Source organism: Equus przewalskii, chromosome 1 (assembly GCF_037783145.1).
Source record: "Equus przewalskii isolate Varuska chromosome 1, EquPr2, whole genome shotgun sequence".
NCBI lineage: Eukaryota > Metazoa > Chordata > Mammalia > Perissodactyla > Equidae > Equus > Equus przewalskii.
The window spans coordinates 166448184-166464469 of NC_091831.1; the positions used below are offsets into that span (position 1 = coordinate 166448184).

Consider the following 16286-nt stretch of genomic DNA (forward strand, 5'->3'; position numbering starts at 1 on the left):
GGTCTTTCTTTGATAACCTATATAAAAGGACTAATCTGAAAATAAGGCTTATGATAATACTAAGACAATAAAGTTTGAGAATAAAGGCCATGAGCAATATAATAATATTTCCAGTTTGCTTTTTATGGTTTGTTTTCTGAATCATGTAAAATATCTTTAAAACTGTTTTTATATACAAGTGGCAACACATATACTATTTCTTGTCTAATGCATCCTTGGATGCCCTTGAGACAAATATATTTTTGTAGAACAGAAGCAACAAAATAATTTAGAGATCTGAATGAAAATGGATTCATTCTTTCACGGATTTACAAATTATATCCCTCCTAAAAACTTATTATAGAAAATAAAAATCTGTAATTTTCAATAAAAACACCCAATGGTTATTATACTTGCAAACCATGAAAACTGGCAGACACTATGCAACCTTAATTTGAAGGATAATGTAAAAAAGTCCTGAAACTGGGAAATTGCAATTGTCAAAATAAAGAAAACCAGATGCTACTTTGGTTGAAAGAAAAGTTTCAAAGCACAAGAATATCTTAATTACTATGACAGTTGTTATACCATATCCTCCAGGTTTGAATTGGTTTGAGGGGAAAAAAATCTTCAGAACTTATTCAAATCTATATGTTTATAGCCAGAAAGCTATAATTTAAAGACTAATGCAAATGTTTAATGAAATAAAAAGCATCGTTTTTTCTTTGATAATGCATGTATAAGAGAATACTATTAAGATAACCTTATTCAAGAGCTTCTATAATGAAGTATTTTGATTATGTGTTTAAAGCTTTCCACTTGAAACATTTATGTTATTATTATATATCAGTTTATCAGATCAACTATTTGATCATAGAAGCCTTAAGAAGTTGAGATACAGGTCATGTAAAATTACATAGAAGAATGGGAAGGAGGGGAAAACATGAAATTAAACCTCCCTGAGACTGAAGATACTAAGCTATAGAGGAAAGACCAACCATGATTTTGATGGCTTATGTAAGACGGGCCTTTAGTGCATACAGTGATTGTGCAACATCAAAAAGGAAATGGGTGTTGAACATAGTGGTTCCAAAACTGTTTCATGTATCATAGGGTTTTCCTAATGTTTGGCTCTTGAGAAAGGGATTACAGGATTTACTTCACTTGAAAACGTTTTAGATTAATGCTTACGTAAATTCTTAGCTAATTGAAAGCTGTGATACTAAAAACTCATTCTAACAATATTCAGTATTCATTATATTGCTGAATGTATTTCTTGAATTTCATCTAAGAGACTAATATGTTTATCGAGACTCTATTTTAAAACACCTGTATAAGCTTGTACCCCAAGAACCAACTATTGTGATGCCCTGAGAGATTTTTCTCCTTCTGTTTTATTATCAGTTTATAAAAAAAGTACCACATACCAAAATCCTGACTTATTAATATCTCAAAACATAACTATGCTTCCAAAGTATAAAACACATATATTTTAAATGATAAAATATATGTGTTTTATACTTTGGAAGCATAGTTATGTCAGATAATAGAAAATTATCTGAATTCAGATTCACAATAGACATACTCAAGAAAGGAGACTCAAGAAGTTATTGGAGCTCCTTGCAATACAAAGTCACATGGAGTTTGAATGATTTACTTTAAAACAAACTGTTAACATGTAAAATATCACTCAATATTAGCCAATCTCATCATTTCCAAAAAAAAATGTACAGAGAAAGTTACTTTAACTTCCAAATACATGGAGCAATTTATAGCAGCTCAAAGCTCTTTCTAAGAACAATTAGGAAAAGCTGAACAACATACAAAGACATAAACTTGAAGGCACTGGAGAGTTTCCAAGACAGCCAGGATTTGAATGGCAAGTGTCTGGAGAAAAAGGAGCTTGCCAAGACAAGGCCAAATCTTTGAATACTTCTTTTCCTTTCATAGTATATGCCAATTCTTGGCTTAGGATAAGGAGATGAGAAGGCAGGTGAAGGCCAGGTGCTACCTACTGAGAAGGCAAAAATTGGAGTTTTGTGCTAGCAAGAAATGCATGAATTTGAGGGGCCTAGAACCCCCCCAAAAATGAAGAATCTCTTCTTTTCATAGAAGTTACCAATACAGCTGCATCAAGCATTAGGCTAAGGAGTCAAGCAGAAAGCAAATATAAAGCAAGACAGGGTATTGGTATTCTCGTGGCCCTGTGAAGACTCTCACTTGGGGACCATGGAAAATCATACATTTGGAAAGGGTGAATGAGAAGAAGACCAAGCCTTACACAGACAGAAAATCAGCCTCCAGACAGTTCAATCCATCATTACATTGATCTGTTCTATCCTTTTGCTACCTGACTGGGGATAGAATGAATCTCTCTGGAATGACATAACAGAAATCAGTTTCTACAATCAAACACAATGTCTAGGATTCAATTTAAAAAACTGTCATCCTGTTGAAGAAAAAGTATCAAAATAACAAGCAGACAATAGAAACAGATCCATAGGTGACACAAATATTAGAGTTATCATACATCAAATTTAAGATAAGTTGATCAATATGTCCAAGAAACAAAACAAGCCAGAGAATCTTATCATACAACTGGAATATACAAAAAGAAACAAATAAAAATTTTATATCTAAAATTTATAGTAACTCATTCAGATTTCCAAGATAGGCTTAACAGTAGTTTGGAAAGAGTTTGAGAAGAGCTTATGGAGGTGGAAGATCAGCCACTAGAAAATATCCAGACTGAAGCATGTAGAATAAAGTGAAAGGAAAGTATAGAAAATGTCATAAGATATATGTGGGTTGTGGTAAAGAAAAGTTCTAGCAAACAGGCAATTTAAGTCCGTGAAAGAGAGCAGAGGGAGAATGTGTCAAATGCAATATTGCAGAAATTATTACCAAGAATTTTTAAATGTTGAAGAAAAACTGCAAAGACAAACTCAGGATGTCTTATGAATCCCAAACAGGAAAATACAGAGAAAATTGCACATAGGAAATCACACAGAGGTTCTTCAGTCTAAAACAGGCAAAAACCATAGACAAAGAGTTTAATCTTAAGAGCACTCAAAGGGTGAAAAAGTAATTACTTTCAAAGAAGTGAAAGAAACAATGGAAGCCAGAAGATAATGAAAGATCTTTAAAGTGCTGAAAGAATTAAACAACTACTAAATTTGAATTTTATACCCAGATGAAATATCCTTCAATAAATGAAGATGAAATAAAAATACAAAAACTAAGATTATTCATAGCAGTAGACTCACGTTAAAGAAAATAGTAAAAGATTCACTTGAGCAGAATAAAATGAATCCAAAAGCAAACACAGAAATGCAGAGGAATGAAAAGCAATGGAAAAAGTAAATATGTTTACACATTAAAATAGGTCTTAATCTACATAAAAAAAATTATATAGTTTGTGATTTAAAATATAGTTAGAACTAAAATATGTGTCAACAGTAATATAAAAGTCAAGAAACAGGTACATGGAAATAAAATGTTATAAGTACTTTGCATTGTCTGGGAAGTAGTAAAAGTAGAAATTTAAAACAGATGGTCATAAAATAAGGATTTGAGTTCTAATCTCTAGGGTAATAAATAAAAAAATAGTGAAATATAATTAGCAAACTAGTTAGGGGCTCAGGGAGGGAGCATGGATTGCTAAAAACATTTTATTAGTGTAAAATAAGAAAAGGAAGAAAATAAAAGTAACCTAAAACAAGTGGAATAAGTAGGAAATAAATAGTAGGATAGTAAACATAAATTCAAATGAATCAGCAATTACATTAAACATAAGTGGACTAAATACACCATTGTGAAAACAAAGATGTGAGATGATTTACAAAAAACAAAAAAAGCCCAACTCCATGCTATTTAATAAAAATATCCTTAGGGGGCTGGTCTGGTGGTGTAGTGGTTAAGTTCATGCTCTCTGCTTCAGCAGCCTGGGGTTCACAGGTTTGAATCCTAGGCACGGACCTCGCACTGCTCATCAAGTCACTGCGGCAGCGTCTCACATAAAATAGAGGAAGATTGGCACAGATGTTCTCTCAGCAACAATCTTCCTCAAGCAAAAAGAGTAACATTGGCAATACATGTTAGCCCAGAGCCAATCTTCCTCAAAAAAAAAGTCCTTAAATATCACAGTGAGGTTGAAAGTAAAGGATGGAAAACATATATCTTGCAAACACTAACCAAAGAAAACTGGTGTGACAATACTGACATAAAACAAAGTAGACCTTTAGGCAAGGAATCTTGTTAGAGATAAACAGGGGCATTTCCTAATAATAAAAGATTTACTATATCAGGAAAATATAGCAATTTTAAATTTAAGTATATCTGATAACATTGCTTCAAAATATATGAAGCAAAATAAGATAGAAATAGAGGGAAATGCACAAATCAAAAATCAACTTGGAAGATTTTAACATGCTTCTCTTAGTAATAATTAAAAAATAGACAAAATACCAGTAAGGCTATAGAAGATTTTAGCATGAAAAGAAATACTCTTGCTAATTGACTTATTTAGAACACTGTCTTCAAATGTGATAGAATATACATTCTTTCAAGTGCACTTGGAATATATGCCAAAATAGACCACATTGTATCAATGTTGGTTTATGTTCAACAAATAACAGAGAATTGAAATCATGCTGTATTCTCTGACCTCATTGCTATTAGATTAGAAATCAGTTTTTAAAAAAGATAAGTGGAAAATCTACAGATGTTTGAAAATTAATCAATACACTTTTAGGAATAGATTAAAATTTCCTTAATCTGTTAATAGGTATCGATATAAAACCTAGAGCAACTGTCATATGTAATAGTGAAATATAGAAATTTTTCCTCCATGAGACTGGGAAAGAAACAAAGATGTCCATTAGTCCTTCTTCTGTTCAACATTTGGTCAGAGTACTAAGCAAAAAAAAAAAGAAAGAAAGAAGAGATATACGACTAGATAAGAAAGAGAGAGAGAGAGAAAGAAAACTAGAACTGAGTAAATGGTCAATATAAAAAAATAAACTGTATTTCCAAATACCTTTAACAAACAGTTAGAAAACAAAATTTTAAAAATATACATACAATTTGCAATAGCATCCAAAATAGCAAATGCCAAAGGAAAAACCTAACAAAATACGTATAAGATCTCTACCCATAAAACTGAAAAATATTACTGATAGAAATTAAATAAAACTATAAAAACTATAAATGAAAGGACTTAGCATGCTTATGAACAGAATACAATACTGAAAACACAGCATTTCTCCCAAAAATGATATATAGATTCAATGCATTCTCAATCAAAATTCTAGTAGACATTTTTAAATGTGGAAATCAGCAGGACAACTTTAAATGCAAATGAATAAAAAAATCCAAGATCATCTTGAAAAAGAACAGAATCAAAGGATATACATTACTAGAAATCAAGACTTAGTACAAAGTACAATAATCAAGACAGTGTAGTGCATAAGAAAACTTAAAGAAGAATCAAAAGACAGATCTACACATACACAGAATCACTTGATTTATGACCAAAGCGACACAGCACTGCAATATTGAGAGAATTGTTTTTTCAATAAATGGTATTGGGCCAACTGATTATACATAAAGAAAAAATTATAATTGATTCTTACTTTACAGCATACACAAAAATCGATTCAGGTGGTCCATGGATGTAAAAATAAAAGGATAAAAATAAAAGGATGTAAAAATAAGCTTTCCCAAACAATAGGAGTATATTGTCACACCCTCGGGGGAGGTAAAGATATCTTTAACAGGACACAAAATGCACTAACCGCAAAGGAAAAGACAACATTAAAATTAAGAGACTATGTTCATCCAAAGACACTACTAAGAAAGTGAACAAGGCAAACGATAGACTGGAAAAAGGTGTTTGCAAAGTATTTATCTCACAAAGGACATATATGAAGAATATAGCAAGTACCACAGAACTGTAAGAAAAAAAGACAAACAACCCAAAAGAAAAGTAGGCAACAGATGCTTCACGAAAGAAAATATCCAATGGCCAATAAACACAGAAAAAGTGGCCAAAGCTTACTAGTTGCCTAAGGAGTGCAAATTAAAATCACAATGAGATATCACTACATACCCACCAAATGGCTAAAATTAAATAGAGTAATAGCACCAAATCCTGGTGAGGATATGAAGTAACTTCAGACATCGCTGGTGCAAGCATGAAATGGCACAACCCCTTCGGAAAATTGTTTGGTCAAATCTACCACAAGTCATTACCCAGGATTTCCACTCCTAGCTATATATGAACAGAAAAGTTTACTTATGTGCCTGACACACATATCAGAAGATGAATAGAAGTGAAAAATTAGAACCAAACCATGTCCATCAAAAGTAGGGATAAATGAATTTTGGTATATTCCTGTGATGAAATACTCCACAGCAATGAAAATAAATCAACCACAATTACATCACATTTGTATCACTGCATGGGTGTAACAAAGCACATACCATATGTTACTACTTATGTAAAGGTCAACAACATAAAATTCATCAGAGGAAATAGGAATCGAGAGAGTGATTTCTTTCGGGGGGTAGTGACAGGATGGGAGCAAGAGGAATTTTTTTATATTTGAATAATGTTCTATTTCTTGAAATCATTGAGGATTACATGGATGTGTTCACTTTATTCAAATATTCAATAATATGTACACTTACATTGGTGCATTTTTTTGAATATGTGTTTTACTTCAATGAAAAGTTTACTTAACATAAAACACATCATTACATGGTAATGAAAATAGGCTTCAGAAGAAAAGTCTTAGCTTTGGCTTTTCATGTTCTTTGCTGACTTATTACACCAATAAAGAAATTCTATAGCTTTGGGTTCTATATTGGCTTCATGAAGATTTTGGTCTTCAGTTTTACTAATGGCAAAGAGAAGTTAAGAACTTCAATGTACAAATACCTCTACAAGAATAACTCCAAATGAAAGGCACTATAAAGCACAATAGGATGCTCATGTCTTAGATTTTTATGTGCTTGCATTTTTTTCCCCTAAAATCTCAAAAGTTATTATATTGAGAAATAATTATCTTATTGTGTTCTGGCTACGTACGTATGAAATAAGTAAGGGATGAAACTATTATCCCATCTCACAAGAGAGGCAGAATCAATCAAAAACACAGCCAAAATCCAGCTGGATTTTTACTAAAAGGGGGCAACTGATTGATTCAGTACTTGTTTTGCAACCAGCCAGCTGAAACATCCAACTTCTCCTTTGACTTAATTTATCAAACACAGACTCCTCTAGTCATTTTCAGAAGAGTGTTTAGCATCTCCTTCAGTGGAGAAGTCTATGAATATTTGCTCCAGACAAATATGCTTTGGACAAATTTCTACATTTCTCTCCAGAACTGTTTTTTCAAGGCTCCTTTAATTCTTTTGATTACATCAGATAGAAAGCCTGACTGACGTGCTAATTGTCATTCAACACCTTACAGAGTTTTACTGTCTCCTACCAAGAGGGCAGCTAAATTTCCTTTTAAGAGAGATGTGCCCCCTGATCCAGAATTCTGACAGCTGCACCAGTTGGAAAGAGACAGAAGTGGACTGCTTCTTGTCCTAAAGGAACTGAAGATTGTTACATCCATATTGAACTTCCTGCAACATATTTGAAAGTATTAATATTTTGAAACTATTTGAAAGCCGTATTTTGAGACAATGTCTCAAAAGATGTAGTGGGTGTCCTGATGATCGTACATCTCAATCTCCTCAGAACAGAAAAGTTGATGCATTTCTGAAATGATTGATGGGACCAATTTGCCTTATCTCACTGGAATCACGTTAGTCTATCTTGGTTAGGATTCCGGTTACTCTGGGGATCAGCTTTCCTAGTGTGTAGTTAGTTGTAGGAGTGATCTACTTCTATGATTCTAGCTTCTAAAATTCTCCAACTTGTCTCAAACAGGTTTATAATGCCTGGACCTCAAGAAGAGGGCTCTCATTCTCTAACAGCTCTATGGACCAAATTACTAAAACAATCATTTATTTCTCCCCAATCATAGGCACCAAATCCTGAGAGGAAATGTGATTTAGTTCACTGTGATAGCTGTCATGAAATCCAGGCTGGGAAATCTAACCAAATTCCCTTCTCCTAATTTCAAGTCCAGTATGTTCTTCAAGGAATTTTCTCAATTGTATGATGTTAGCAAAGAACATCAGTAGTGAGACGTATTATAAATGAGAGCTTGCAAGCTCAGAGCTTAAGAACTTCCACCACTTGGTCTTCTTACTCGAGTTTCCCATCTATACCTCTCTACTGTCCCTGCTAAGTGATCTTTAACTAAATCTCTTTAAAAACTCATGTGATCGATATTCTTAGATAAGCACTATCTTCTGGTATGCTTTCAGAATCGAGTCCAAAATTCATAGCTGAGGGTCATGATGAACTAACTTCTCTTATTCTCTCATCATTGCCTATCTTGGTTATCCCTGTTTCTCTTGTCTGGTTTTAGACTCATCAGCTATTCCACACAACTGGAAGAAAATTGTTTCATTTACACACACATATACACTCATTGACATTTTTCCAAGATACAACCAGTTGGTGATAGGGAAATATACAAAAAGATTAAATTTAACTATTTATTCAAGACTATCCTTTTCAAATGCTAGGGTTCCAAACAGGCCAATTATTTAAGATGAGGAATGAAACACTCATGAGAAGTGTTAGCTAAACTTGGAGTGAAATTTCTGAGTTTTTCTGTTCTTGGTTATCATGAAATTTCAATGCTGTGGAAATTATTAGATTCTGGATTTTCCACTATCAAGACTAAGGACTAGGGCAGAGAACAGAGGAATAAATCTTGCAAGTTTCAAGTTCTTATACTTTCAAGCTTTACTCATAAAAACTATTGCTGTAAATAATATTTATGAACAAACAAATAGTACTATCATCTTTCATCACAGAATTTGTATGCAGCATATCATTAGTGATAGGAACACTTTATATACCCAAAATATTTTTGAAGAAATATCATAACCAACATAAAGAATAAATTTAATTATTTACTAGTATTTTGATCCTGAAATTTTTTAAATGGCCTTTGAAAGGTCTTTCAAAGTCATCCAAGATCAATATAAAGTACTAGGAGTAAATTGATTTTTGTCATCCAAATTCCTTGCTGATTTTCAACTAACTTCTTGGTTACCTAGATTGCGGGTTTCTTCATGCTGTGGACCTTGAATATTGATTTTCATTTGAAAATTTTAAAGAGACGATGTTCTGAATTGTAAGTAACATAAACTCTGTGGGTATTCGAAATTGAAGAGAGCCGAGAAGAGTTGCTTTTAGAAAGAGCAAAGAGGACAAGTGAACAATTTAAAAATGGAATGAATGGAATTTAAAAATGCAAATGAGTGAATCATATTTTTCGCAGAAGCCAGATGTCCACTTGCTTCCATGTTACAAATCAGTATAAAGTCTTATTTGTAAGGCAAAGTTTACACAATAAAAACAAAACTATGTATTTAGAAAAACAGTGTATTGATCCATCTGGTTTCAATGTCTATGTGAGAAAGAAGAGAAAAAAAAGATGGCATTTTGGTTAACCGCTCGTCAATATCAAGATCAGAGTTGTTCATCTTCCTTTAAAAGTCCAGTGACTATGCGCTACTTCGTATGCGATATTTCTTTGTGTGTGTTTCATAAGAATTTTCTGTGAAGAGGAGCCACAGCTTTTATAAAGGGTCATATTTCCAAAAAGGTTAAGAACCACTGCCCTCCTTGGCCAAACACCTACATTTTAAAATCTTATTGTTTGCAACTGCTTTTTGATAGATATTAACTAAAGACGTTAAGTGTGTTGTTTTAAGAAGTCAAACATCTGCAAGTAAAATTCTTTCTTGTAATAGTCCAACTTGGTGAGAGGATCAGAAAATAATACCCTTGGGAAATGGGAAGAAGGACTAGAAATGACAAAATACGTAATCATAAATTATTGTTGCAAAGATAATCATTTATCCTCAGAAATGACAATACAAAAAGTCACATACCTGAGGCAAAAAGAAATGATAGAATTATACTAATACTTCAAATATTTTTACATTTTTTGGCTGAGGGCTTGGGTATTGACATTAACCTGATCAGTTACCCATATTTGATCCAGTCTACCAAAAAAAACCTGAGAAATTTACTATTAATTATGCAAAAACCATGTTGAGTCATTGAATTTAACAGTACCATATCACTTGGAAATTTGTGAATGGAAGGGGCATAAGAAGAATAGGAATGCAGAATCCCCATAGTACTTAAAAATCATTCAAAGTTGGCCAAAGTATATACTACAGGTGCTATTTCTTGTATTCTTTATTTGAATGTTCTGTTAGAAATTTCTACAGAAATCCCTTAACGTACTATCATTACTGTTATTTCAATCCTCTACTTTTTAAAAGGTATACACAGAAGAGAGGGAACGAAGAATTATCAATTCCTAGAAAATGTAGGTTGAAGACAGCCAACACTTATCAGTCAGGCTCTTTCACACCTGCACCCATATAATCCACGAGGGACTGTTATCTAACGAAAATTAAGTATATTTTCCAGCTCATTTCACTAGGTTTAATTTAACCTTTGCTTTATAGGAATAGAACTTGTCTAACTAAACAGAATTTTTAAAATGGGAGGGCTGGATAACACAAATTGAACAGTGTACTATTTCTAAGATTGTTTTCTTTTGAGATATTAGACCAACCCTTTTTTTACCTTCCGTATTTATACATAATTTATCAGAATCAGAGAAATACATGCATTTAATGCATGGCCAATCAGCGTACGGTTTCATTTCTAAAGTTCCAAGGTAGTTATGGAAACTACTTAAAAGAAGAAACCTATGTTTCACCTAATCTTTTACAGTAACTAGGGCAGGCATTTTATACGGGAAACGGGATCTCAGTGAATACTTCTCTCAGTGGGGTTGTAATATTTATTCACATGATATACAAGAAAAAAACATTAATTCTTTATTAGCCTTTGTTGGTTAAGAACACGATCTTATTTGCTCAGGAAATGAACTTAAAATCATTATTTCATCCTATTATTTTCTGAAATCACCAAGCCATGTCATATGACTTGGATTCATGAGGTAGGAAATCATCGGTCCTTGCTTCTCACAGGCCATTCTGCAGACCAGTAGCATTAGCAACACTTTTGAGCTTGTTCGAAATGCAAATTCTCTTGCCCACCCCAGGCCTACTGAATCAGTATCTTCAATTTGACAAGATCCCCAGGAGATTCATAGACAGATTAAATTTGAGAAGCGCTGGTCTAGATTAGTGGTTCTCAAAGTGTGATCCTCAACCAGCAGCATCAGCATCACCTGTGAGTTTGTGAAAAATGAAAATTCATCGGTCCAACCCCAGGCCTACTGTACTTTAACAAGTTCTCCAGGTGGTTCTTAGGCACATTATACTTTGAGAATCACTGGCCTAGATCATTAAATTCTGATTTTGTTTCAAATATTTTCTAAGTATCAAGCCCTCCTGCTACCTGCTTCTTTTTCACACCTGCTAGAAAGAGAATCCTTCTAACACATTGTATAATAGAAAGAAAAAAAAATGCTTTATATATTTAGCTGCTCTTGGAAATCCCTAGAATTTCCTCAAATATTTCAAACAAGTTGAATGTAGATTTCCCTATCTGAGTTTGTTAATACAACAGCATCACTCCTGTTATCTCAAAAGAGATCATAAAATTCTCATCGTCATGTTAACTCATGTTTACTTTAATTTTTCATATGTACACACACACACACACACCCCCATTCAAAAAATAGAGGTATTGAATGGGTAGAAAGTAATCATGACATTAATCACATATTTATATTTACTAGTTACTGTTTTCCCCTTTCCTTTCTATGTAATACAAAGGACAAGAAAGAAAATCCAATTTCAGAACAAATTGATAGAAGCAGAACATCACAAGTATGTATACTTGTAAAGGCAAACACAAAAAGAATGTTTTAAAGCAAAGGGCCTCCCAAACAGCGCAAATTAACTCAGCCTGCCTGTGGCAATCTTTGGTCACTTGGCAAGAAGTTGAAGTGGTCCCACTTTTACCATCAATCCACTCAGTGATCACCTCCTCTGTGAAGCCTTCTAGTCTCTGAGGCAAAGGCAGAAGCTCCTCCTCTGACTTCCCATAGAAATGTGGGCATGCATTTTTCATAGCCTTCGTTATACTGTTTTGTTAATTTGGGTTCATTGCTTCAATCATCAGACTATGAGTATTTTGAAGGTTTGGGACTTTATTTTAGTAGTCTCTGAATAACTGATAGCAAGTATAGTCACGCCCTTTTAGTCAATACTCAGTATATATCTTTGAATGAAGAAATGAGTAAATAAATGAAACTATCATAGCAAATAGAATATACGCTTTTAGAGCGTAAAAGCTCAAACAACAATGGAAAGTCAGGCATCAGAAATAATCTGAAAAAATTTGCATTCCTTCTTATGTTAACAGTGTTGAATCTTGTTTGTTTGTACCATTGTAGGCCCTGAACAGTTAAATGACTTGCTCAAATTTATATAGCATGATTTTGAAAAACCAGAGAAATAATCCTCTTGGTTTTTCCATTGCCCAACACTGCCACTTGAAAGACCGTGAATGAACCTACAAATTATGTGCCTTTCACACTTAAATAATTATGAAAATTATGTTGCATTTCACCTGAACCATCACCTTAGTTTTAGAACTGTAAAAACAAAATGTTTTTCATTCTGCACCACCATTTTTAAGCCTCAGAGTTCCTACTATTTGAAAGAGATTTTCCCCTGTCTGTTTCAGGGTATCTTTGAAAAATTTCCAAATCTCATTTCCCCTTAAAAGGCATCTTCCTCTTTGAATACCTGTGCTCAGATCCCCCTAATGTTAAAGAAGTCAGGCACACACATCAAGGAGGAGCAGACAACTTAACACTGCTTGGCAGGATTTCCTTTTCGTGCTTTCGTCCCAAACAAGCACGTGTGATGTTGGTTGCCCTTTTGCTCCAGACAACTTAGTCCATTGTACAGTGGATTCCTTTTCTTAAATGTAGCAAAGAAGAGTTCAGGCCTCAAATCTTTGAAGTGAAGCATCAGGAATTTACCATATGAAAAATCCTAAAGACGTTTGGAGCCAGAGAATTAACATCGTTAACAGTACCATGCCCCTATCCAAAAATTTCCTTCCTCCACGCTTTAGCTTTCCAAATATATTTGAGTTGTAGAAAGCTATTCAAGTATCACGTTTAAAGAAATACAGATAAATAAGGACATAGGAAAAAGACGAATGTGGTCACAGTAAAGAAAATAATGTATAGAAACTTATCCTTATGAATATAATTAATCATTAATTTAACTATATACTTGTTTGGTTTTGTAGTGAGAACGTTTGTATAATTCTCTTGTACAGGTGATAAAATCAGTTCACAAAACACCATTCCTGAGACTGGGAAAGTGTTTCAGGGCAAATATATTCAAAATGTGCTCATTGAGTAAAAAGAAATGCAGTGTGTGTGCGCATTGCAAACCAAATCTGTGATTTTGAGATATTGCAAGGGAAAATATATTATTTCTGTATGTCTTTCTCAACTACATATACTACAAAATGACTGCATAGATGTCATGTCAAAGTCATAATAATTTCTTAACCGTGTGGAGGGAGATGTGAAAAAAATGAATATTGAAAGATGTCTTAAACGTCAGTGCTAGCAAACATTGATTTACAGTAAATTTCCAGCAAAACAAGTCTGAAATAAACAGAGATTAATTTTAGAATTTAATTAGTCTAAGTATATAACTCATCCAGATCATGGCAAAGATAATCCCTAAAATCAGAGATCTAGAATATGTAATCCTGTACATCTTTGATTCTATGAAATATGTTCATGATTATTCAGTTTCTTGCCCAAAATGAAACAATGGCACTATAACATAAGAGGAAAACAAGTTTCTGTAACATTATGAATGACATGGCCACTGTAATATCTGACTTTTTTTTTTGTTTTAAATACCGATGTTAACTTATTCTTGTTGGTTATAAAAATACTGTAAGAAGAGACAGTTGAAAAACAATAGATAACTAAAGAGCTTCATGTGCTAAATTCAATTCAGGTTTAATTTGTGAAGAGATATCTTTTAATGTGTATTTGGTTAAGGATATGTGATCTGGTCACAAACGATGAACGGCCTGGGATGTAAGAACCAGCTGTGAGTTTTAAAAGTAAAACTCAGAGAATTTTAACGTCTTAAACTTATCATTGTCCATGATTTTAGAATAGTATTATAATCTACTTGAGTAACAGCACGTGCTTTTCATTATTTTGTGAATTCTCAACCCCCTCCTCCAAGGAATCAGATTTCAGAAGTTCTCACACAGTCATAACCCTCCAACAAGAAATTTAGAATCAAAGATTCAGTCCAAAAACATATCCAAATTCTGTTCAAGAAAAAATCTCGCTCTCTTAAATGTCCTCACATACCAAATCACTGTATTCATCCTATGTATTATTTCTGCCACAAAAAAATATCAGTGTGCTTTCAGAAGGGTTTTAACTCTTACAAAATTTTTGAGATGTCTATCCGAAAATCAATGGTAGGTTTCGTGACACAATTACTCTAATTCTCAAAAGCCAGGCACTCATGACTGTGGAGCTATGTCTTTTCCTGGTGGTAAAGTTCAGGATTTGCTAATTGGCACAATCAGAGAGCAATGGTTTCAAGGCTGCTGCAGCAGTATGCTTACCTAAATTGAAGCGCAAGCTAGTCCATGACGAGAAGCACTCATTTACCCATAAAAACTGAGAAATTATATTGCCCGGTAATCAACTTGCGAAGGCAGTTGTTCATGGATGTATTTCTGCTCCATGCGCTAAAAAGCAGAGCCAAGTAGGGTCTTACTTCTTCACCCTCCAAAGGACAAGTCACAAACAAATCACAGAGAAGGGACTCAAAAAACACAGAAGCTATATCTTCAGCCTACATAAACTTATTATATGGTTGTACAATTATAAAAATTATATCAGTAAAGCTTTATAGCACCTACATAGACATTTCATTTGAGAGTAAAGAAATATAGCACCTTATGATAAAAATAAAGACTTTGAAAACCAGTGTTAGTTTTCTGACTTTGAAGTTCATGAAAGAGATTATAAATAGCATGCACTTTTTAACATGCACATTCTATAGCTTTCAAAAATAATGTTAGAGGATACAGTGCGTTTATTCATTTACTGCTTACAGCAGGGTAAGTATTTGTCCTTTTATCTATATTTCTACCTATAACTGGAAGCTTATGGTAACCCCCCCTTCACTGTATTTGTATTATTAAAGATTTTGTAAAGATTCCACATCTACATTTACATACATACAACTTGAGGTACATGGGAAAAAGCAAGTAATCAAGAGCTTCAATTTGGTGTCTTAAGAATTGTCCTCTATTCTTATTACCCTGCGATTGTGTTCAGAGCTTGAGAATTTAAAAAGGGGGAAAAAAAACAACCCTCATACTAGCAATCACCATTTTTCCTGTAATCAAGTCCATACTTCTTTTCATATTCTTTCAGTGGATTGCCTGTCTCTGTTTATTGTTGTTGCTAAACAAGGTGAGAGTTTAGGCGACATTTTTCAATGATGATTTCCTTTGCAATAACAAAATCTTAAATGCAGTCTCTCTTTTCCTCCTGCTATGTGCTATCAAATTCATCTTTGTATGGGAGGCACAAGCTAAAATGAGTAAATTGCCCTTAGTAGGTAGTACCCTTTTCCAGACACTAGGAAGTAAATTGTCAAAGAGTTACACAGGGTTTTAGCTACATGATTCCCATTGACTTTAATGGGAGTTGCAAGGAAAACACCCCATGCAAAGCTTAGAAAAGTAGGGGTTAGTTTCCTTTATGATCTTTACTGCATTTTGTACCCTCTAGCATTGAACATTCTCTCCTCATATACCTGTCTCTTCTCCCCTTTCTTTGTCCCTTCCCTCTAAATCTCAGGCCTTTGCATTTAACCACCCGCGTACATACTGGTCAACATACTCCACCCCTATCACTATTTCCAAGTCTCAGAATTAAACAACTCTTTCTCCAATCCCCCATTCCCAAATCATCCATTACTGCACAGTTTATGTGGACAGAGAAAATACATTTTTTAATATTTTTAAGGAATATTTTTATGATACCAGCTGGATATTTTTGAAGTTCATACTGTATTTCAAATGATATCAAAATTGCCTAAATTATATTCTTTCCTATTTCTTAAAAATGCCTATTAGTATTATCACTTTCACTATTACTTAA

At 33.5% G+C, this 16286-nt stretch overlaps 1 long non-coding RNA gene across 1 annotated transcript in view; it reads right to left on the bottom strand.

Annotated features, from left to right (window-relative positions):
* Positions 1-14923, bottom strand: part of LOC139084695 (uncharacterized) — a 72449-nt gene extending 57526 nt beyond the window's left edge. The window contains exon 1 of the long non-coding RNA XR_011542284.1: positions 14735-14923. This is a non-coding gene — a long non-coding RNA (uncharacterized lncRNA). The remainder of the gene's footprint in view (positions 1-14734) is intronic.
* Between the last annotated feature and the right edge of the window lie 1363 nt (positions 14924-16286).